The following is an 8669-nucleotide window of genomic DNA, read 5'->3' on the forward strand; positions in this document are numbered from 1 at the left end:
TGGGTGTGAAGATTGTCATCACTGAAGCATCAATTGCTTCCTTGCTAAACATGGAGAAAGCTGGAGGTAAAAGGATTTACAACATTCCTCCAAGGTCCAAGCGCATCACAGAAGTCATTAACCCTACAATCTTCAAAGCAAATGTTGAAGGAAACCCATCTAAGAACAAGGAGCTTCATCAGAACCTCCGAGTTTGGCTGAAGATTATTCTGGGAACAATCCATCATCGTCCAGCCTCCAACTCTTCAGATTACATAAATGCTGATCAGAAATGCATCCTTTACTGTATTCAGAAGGGTATCCCGATCAACCTCCCTGTTCTCCTCTTCAGATATCTGAGGGATTCAGTCAGAGAAACGAGGAATAACATGAAGCCCAGATCCTACATTCCTCTGGGTAGATTGCTCTCTGACATCTTCATTGAGCATGGGCTGGTAGATGCTCTGGAGAAGACCAGATGTATGGATGATCTGGCAATTGATGTGGGAAAGCCTCTGAATGCCAAAAATCTGAGGAGTATGGGAATCATCAAAGACATCAGAGTCAAGCCCACTATGGATGTGACCTGGGAAGCTCTGAAGGATCAGAGGAAGATGCCTCATGGCCTTGAAAGGTTCTTCAAGAATGAACCCAGAGATGCCATTGCTATCTACCTTCAGGATCGTCTGGATGAAGGCATTGATATTTCTGATTTCCGCCTTGAAGACTGTCTGGACTCTGTAGAAGATCTGGTCAGATACAAAAGAGGTCTTTCTGAGAAGAAGATAGCTGAGGAAGCAAGGAAGGCAAAGAAAGCCAGACTTGGAGAAACCTCTGGCACCAAAGCTTCAGCACCTCTGAATGTCTCTTCTGGTAAGTCTATTCCTCCTGTCTCCTCTGCATCTATAATGGCTTCCTCTAACCCTCTCTCCTCTCAACCAATATATACCACCGCTGAAATACCACCCTCAATCACCAGAACCTCTCAACCTCCACCTGTTCTAAAAATTGCTCGTAATTTCACAACAACCTCTGACCCTAATCAACTATATCACCACAGCTCTTCCTCATCCTCTGAATATGAATCACCCCCTTACCTTTCCCCTTCCTCTGACCAAGAGTTCTCTGACCAAGAGTCCTCTGACCAAGAACACTCTGACCCTAACTCCCCAACAATAGCTGAAATTTATGCTAAAAATTTCGCTCCACAACCCTCAAGACAATCTGAAGTAACCTCTCCCCTCCAAACTTCACTTCCACCACAACAAACAATAACCTTACCCTCTGAAACTCAACCATCTGATCCCTTCACCTCTAATATCACTCCACCATTTATTCCCGCTGTACCTGGACCAGACTCTGACCCTTTAGACCTAAATCCATTATATGCTTCATCTCCTAGTCTTCAACCAGACGCAGATTCTGAACTTCAAGCAGAATCTGAACCTCAACAAACTGAACCTCAACCTCTAAATCTCAGCCCTCAAAACTCTCCACCTCATTCACCTGAACCTGAACCTGAACTTACCATACCTACCCTTGAGGAGGCCATTATACAGGTTGCAGAAGCCTCAGTCCAGAAGATCAAGTCTCTGGCTAAAAACTCTGAAGTTAGTGATGATCCTAAATCTGTTAGGACACACTGGAACAGAGTCATTAGTTGGATGACCTCTGAGTCTTATAGGCTGAAGAGTCTCTCTGAACAAGTCAGAAATGGCTACATCAGAGACTCTGAGGAAAGACTCCAAGAGAGACTGGCTAGAGAAGCTGAGGCTAAGAGATTAGAGGAAGAAAGGTTGGCCAGGGAAGCAGAAGAAGCCAAGAGGTTGGAAGAAGAAAGAATTGCTAAGGAAGCAGAACTTCTAAGGATTAAGGAAGCTGAAGCCAAGGCTCAGGCAGATGCAGAAGCCCAAGCTGCTGCTGAAGCTGAAGCTCAGCAAGCTCTGATTCAGGGGGAGTCTTCCTCTGCGATCCCTCTGATTCTTAACACTCTGAAGGAGATCAAGCAAGATCAGCAAGAGATAAAGAAAGATCAGAATGAGCTTCGTGCCAGGATGGACAAGCAAGATGCTCTGAATGAAAACATCCAGAACATGTTTGCCATGTTGCTTCAGAGACTTCCTCAACCTCCAAACCCTTAGGCACTTAGGATTTATTTTGTTTGCTTGCCTAGTGTTTTTGCTTCTGTCTTCTTTTTTAGCTCTGATATTCTGTTGAATCTGATGTTTTGTCTGATGTTTGCCTTTGTGCTTTTTAATGAAGTGTTTTTCTCTTTATTATTTTTTTTATTTTTTATGCCTTTTTGATTATGCCAAAAAGGGGGAGAAATTATTAAATAGCTCTGATGAAAATTATGTCTAAAACCTTAAGCATTCTGCAACAATTATAGAAATAGTTCTGATATAATTAGCTCTGATTAAATAATAGCTCTGATTAAATAACTCTAACATTAAAATTAAGAAATTGCAGAAAGTTTTCAGAGATCTCATTGCTTGGAAAGCTCTGGTAAGAACTTCTGAACTCCCTAGCGCTAACTCAGGGGGAGCTTTTGTCTATCTGATCTAATATTTTTCATGTTTCATCTGATAATTTTATTTGTTTTGTCATCATCAAAAAGGGGGAGATTGTAAGAACAAAAAGTGTTCTACAACAGACTCCATGATTTTGATGATAACAAAGGATGAAACCAAAAATGGCACCCTAACGAAAAGTTTCTAAGTGTGCAGGGTTCTAAAGAAAGAAGAAATAAATCTGATGATGTCATCAGATGCAAAACAAGATCAGATGCAAAATCTCAAGTATCAGAAGCATCTAAAGAGGAATCTCATTCAAGAAGCTCTGACTCTGGACAAAACTACAAAGTATCTGAACATAAAGTAAAGTCTAGAAGCTCTGACTCTGAACTCATGCCCTCTGTAAACTCTGGAAGTTATCAGCGCCATCTGAACTGTCAAGAAATAACATCAGAAGCAAGATTCTCCAGATACACAAAGACTCTAATCAGAATTGTTAATCATGATGAAGTAACGTTTAAGCCAAGTTAAAGTTCTGCAAATGGATTTCCTCAATTAGAAAGAGACGTTAATCTCCACTTCCAAGAGAGAAGATACTAATTGTGGTAAGTAGTCACTTCTAAGAGAAAAAGTCTACTGCAGAAGCTATTAATGGAATGGCGTAACTACATCTCAATATCCAACAGATTCAACGCTACTTCAACTCTACTTCAACTCCTATAAATAGAGAAGAAATCTCATTCAGCAAAGCAAGAAATCACTAGCCAAAACTATACTGAAATCATATCACGCTCAAGAAAAACATCTTTGTTCTTCAAAGATTTTCACTAAGCTTTTGCTTATCAAGTGAAAAATTTGTTCTTAAGTTTGTAATATTTGCTTTCTTAGAAGCACTCTAGATTACACATCTTGTATCTAATTTTTATTTGATTTCCTCAAGTGACTCTTTGTAGTCTGTAGACTTGAGAGGACTAAGAGATTTTCTTCTCTCTTAGGGGTTGTTTGTAATCTTTCAAGATTAGTGGATTAAGTCCTTGTTGAAGGCGAAATCACCTTGGCCGGGTGGACTGGAGTAGCTTTGTGTTATAAGCGAACCAGTATAAAATCATTGTGTGATTTCATTTTGCAAAAGCGCTTATTTTTCAAACAATTCAAACCCCCCCTTTCTTGTTTTTCTCACCTTCAGATAGGTTTAGAATTAGGAGAAACTGAATCCATATCCATGATGTACATGCTTAGACGGTCACAGTGATGTATGATTTGTTGTATTTGGTTGAGAAAAGTTCTTGATGAAGAACAAAGCTGAAGAACACGTTTGATCTTACTTGCCATGGCCTGAATTCAAATTCATGTTACCCGCGCGTCCCAGCCAATGAGAGCGCGCCATGCTGTTTAATGGAACGACCGCGTTTTGGTCTCGTGTCCAAGAATTACAAAACTGCCATTTTCAGATTAATTCACTTCATTATTTCTTTTTCTTTTTTCAATTCCATTTCATTTTGATGCATGAACTTCAAAAATCCATATCTAATTCATTTCTTATCCAAATTTTGTGAGGTTTTTTGCATTATTCTCCTTGTGATGTGTAGTTTTTATGGTGATTTTTATGATTTTTGTGCACGTGTGAAAAATAAATTGCTTAGGGATTGTTTGGATGTGTTCAATTTGTATATGCTTTTCCATTTCACTCATAAAATGATGATGCTTCCATAGAAATGCTTGAAATTTTTTGTGCATGTTCTGGACTCTTTGCTGGTGATTTTGATGTATAGTTTGCAGTTTTTGGATCCCTGGTTGATGAGATATGAATTTTTGATTAGAGGTGTGACAATTTGTGTCACACCATGCTTTGTGAACTTCATGATTTTATTGGATGTGCTTGTGGACCTTGGATTGAGCCAAATTTTTGCATGATTGAGCATATGTATGTTGAGATGACATGTGAATTTTTCTGGATTTATTGATTGCATTTCCTATTTGATTGGAATTTTCTCTCCTGTTTGCTCATTTTGTGATTTTTTGTGACACATGTTTGTATTTGATTTGTGAAATCCTCATGGTTAATTGGATGAGTGTGAAATTTGACATGTGAATTCTAGACACATTATAGGTCATTGTGGTTTTGATCCCATTCATTTATCATGTTTTGTCACTGTTTTATGATTGATGGAAGTTGATGCTTGTTTTGATGCCTTGTGTTGGCTTGCTTTAACTTGTCTGGACTTTATGAATTTAATTTCCCTACTTCCTCTTGTCCAAATGAGCTTAAATTTGATATGCTTGACATGTTATGTGTTCTGTTTAGGTTGGAATTTTTGTGGAATTTATTGAGCTGTTTTGATAATGTTTTGATGGTGATCATTCTGTTTGGTCCTTTGAGGTTGCAAATTGCATGTTTGATGCCTTTTCTTTCATGAAATGATGATAATGAATGATATGAGCAGGGGACCAATTGGATTTGTTTCTAAATGGATTGATTGTGATTTTGATTAATTTTCACTTGCTGTTTTGGATTTTTCATCTCCTTTGGACCCTAGGCTTGTCCTAGTGGTCTTGTTTCTCACTTTTGAGTTGTGTTTCAGGTTGAGATGCAAATGCTTTAAGGGGAAAAATGCAAGTTGATTAAATTGAGTTTGGTTGCTTGTTGTGAACTAACTTGTGTGTTTTGTAGGATGCTTGGCTCACTTGCTTTGAGCTTGTGCTTGGCTCACTTGAGTTGATTGTGCTTTGCCCATTGCATTGTCTGATTATACATTGTCTGTTGGTTCTTAATTTGTCTGTGTTGACTTTGTAACTTGAATACTGACTGTATTAGATTGATTTCAGGTACCATAGTCGCTTTAGTTCTTTAAGAACTTGCTGTGCTGCTGCTTGGTTGTATAAACCAATTGAGGTAGACTCTCTTGTCTCCATGTAGTCTGGAAGACCTGGCTTGTTATTTAGCCAGGCAACTGTCTGAAGTCCTCCTTAAGAGGCGATGTTTGTGATTGTTTACTTTTGTCCCCAAGCAGGTAAAGACCTTGATTAAGGCAATTGGCGGAACCCAAGGGATGTGCAATCCATCCCCCGCTATTCTGTTGAGTCGTCCCTCTGCTCACACCACTGTGTTGATGCATTGGGACATTAACCCAAGATCTTGTACATTTGTACAGTTGAGTCTGAATCTTGAGTGTAGAAGGGTTCCTCCATTCTGAACCCACACTCCTTTGTCTAAAGCTCTCCCTGGCCAGGGATAAGAGCTGTGAAGTCTAATCTTCACTCACTTTTCATCTGGCTTCACCCTGACTCTCAATGTCAGGGTTAAGAGCGAACACTACCTTGTACAAATGACTTGCTTTGGCAGTCTGACCCTTTGTTTGAGCCCACTTTGACTGGATATAGTGTGTGCTATGTGAAATGTTTGCTTTGCTGTGTTTATGCTTGCATGCTGTGCTTTTTCCTGGTTAGGATTAGCTTGCTGTTGTGCAAGTAAGTAGAAATCATAACATAGGGCAATGATGCATGATAACACCTAGGCTCGAGTCCAGCTCCCTGGTAGTGCGTCTCCCTTTGTATCTGGTTAGAATTTCTTCCCTGTTAAGGGGAACTACGTCGCCCTGATCCTCATACCAGATGAGGTACGTAGGCAGGAGACCGTGCGAGGTCTCTCCGGGCACCCTTTTTCTTTTTGTGTGTGTTTGCTTGTTAATTCTCTTGTGTGTCAGGATATGGATGTAAGCCCATCGATTGGTCGTCCGTATCCTGAGTGTGTTTGTTTGGTTCGGAAGTCGATGTAAGTCCAACGATTGGCGTTCGGGTTCCAAGTTTGCCTGTGTTTGTGTGTGTCTTGTTTGGCGTGCGTGAGCCGAACTACGGCAGCTCTGATTCTCGTTCCAGACGAGATACGTAGGCATAGGATGCGATATCCTAGCGAGCCCTCTCCTCTTTTACCCCACCTGCGTTGTCTTCGGTGTGTGTGTGTGATGTTTGTTTAGCAACCTTTTCTTTCTTTTAGAGCGTGGATCCCGTCGAGTACGACGGACGTGAGGGGTGTTAATACCTTCCCCTTGCGTAACCGACTCCCGATCCCATTCTCTTTGGTCGCGAGACCATGCCCTTTCCAGGTTTACTCTGAGCGTTTCCTTTCCCTCTTTTGGGATAAATAACGCACGGTGGCGGCTCTGTGTTGTTTTGTTTCAGCCCGCCGGTTGTTTTTCGCGGATGCGATAGTATGTTGATGCATGTGAATGTATGTTGATGCATGTGAGAGACGATTTATATGATAAATAAGTCGGTGAAATCAGAACAATTACAATTCCCTCAAATTAAATATTAAGTTTAAGCTTTACAAGATTTAGCACTCATCAAGACTAGTATCGGATAATGTAGGTTTCGCCTACGCGAGGTGCATGTTCTATTTTAGTAAAGTGCGATGGGATAATTATAATATCCAATTGCTAAAACAATGGGTCAAACTTAACTAAACAAATTATAATAAGATTATATATGTTTAGAAGCAAGAGTTGGAATTGATCCATATGATGGATTGGAATAAGGAGTTATTCACCCAACTGAAATTTTTGAGAGTTGTATTAGATACAATTGGAAGGAGTTCCTACCTAAATAACCTAGTTTTGTGTAATCCGCCTACGTGGACTTAGAACAAAGTGAAATATGGATCTCGACCCACTAGAAAATCTTCCAACGGGATTTTCCGAATCAAATGATGAGGGTCATTTGTTTTGAGTAAAATAGTGGGAGCATATTTAATTAAAGACCTAATTAAATATGTTATTAATACTTACATTTTCATTATTTTCATGTAGATTACCATGACAACAAACACCTCTAACAACATTTTGCGATCAATCCTTGACAAGGAAAAATTGTCTGGGACAAACTTTCTGGATTGGCACCGAAATCTGAGGATTGTCCTCAAACATGATAGAAAGTTGTATGTCTTGGAGAAACCTGTTCCTGAAGAGGAACCTCCTAGTTCTGCACCTAAGGCAGAAAGAGATGCTTATAAGAAGCATGTCGATGATGCCAATGAAACTGATTGTCTCATGCTAGCTACCATGAACTCAAAGTTGCAAAAGCAACATGAGAACATGGTAGCGTTCGATATGATTGAACACCTGAAGATGCTCTATCAAGAGCAAGCAAGGCATGAAAGGTTTGAAGTTTCAAAAGCCCCTTTTCAAGGCAAGTTAGCTGAGGGAGCCCCTGTAGGTCCCCATGTGCTCAAGATGATTGGGTATGTGGAAAACCTTGAGAGGTTGGGTTTTCCCCTCAGAAAGGAACTTGCGACTGATTTGATCTTGCAATCGTTGCCAAATAGATTCAGTCAATTTGTCCTAAATTTCAATATGAATGATATGGAAAAATCTCTTCCTGAACTGCTAGCCATGTTAAGAACCGCTGAGCAGAATCTGAAGTCAAAAGGGAAGTCCATTCTGATGATCGGAAATGGAAAGAGACAGAACAAAAGGCCCACCAAGCAGGGTGATAAAGGAAAAGGCAAGGAAGTTGCCAAACCCAAACCCACTGTTGCTGCTTTGAAGCCTAGTGGAGGCATAAAAAAAGAAGGCACCTGCTTCCATTGCGGTAAGACCGGACACTGGAAGAGAAACTGCCCAAAGTACCTGGAAGATAAGAAGAATGGAGTAGAGACTTTAACTTCAGGTATTTTTGTTATTGAAATTAATTTATCTACTTCTGCATCATGGGTATTAGATACTGGATGCGGTTCTCACATTTGTACCAATGTGCAGGGACTAAAAAGGAGTAGAGATTTGGCAAAAGGTGAAGTTGACCTACGAGTTGGAAATGGAGCAAAGGTTGTTGCTTTAGCCGTAGGAACTTATGTATTTACTTTACCTAGTGGTTTAATAATTCAGTTAGAGAACTGTTATTATGTACCTGCAATTAGCAGGAATATTATTTCCGTTTCTTGTTTGGACAAGTTTGGTTTTTCATTTATAATAAAGAACAATTGTTGCTCAATTTATTTGAATGATATATTCTATGCTACTGCACAAATGAACAATGGATTATATGTCCTTGATCATGAAATGCCTATTTATAACATTAATACTAAAAGGATGAAACCTAATGAGTTAAATCCAACTTACCTTTGGCATTGTCGATTAGGCCACATAAATGAGAAACGCATTTCCAAACTCCATAAAGATGGAC

The sequence above is a fragment of the Lathyrus oleraceus genome, chromosome 3, assembly GCF_024323335.1.
Source record: "Lathyrus oleraceus cultivar Zhongwan6 chromosome 3, CAAS_Psat_ZW6_1.0, whole genome shotgun sequence".
In the NCBI taxonomy this organism is placed as follows: domain Eukaryota; kingdom Viridiplantae; phylum Streptophyta; class Magnoliopsida; order Fabales; family Fabaceae; genus Lathyrus; species Lathyrus oleraceus.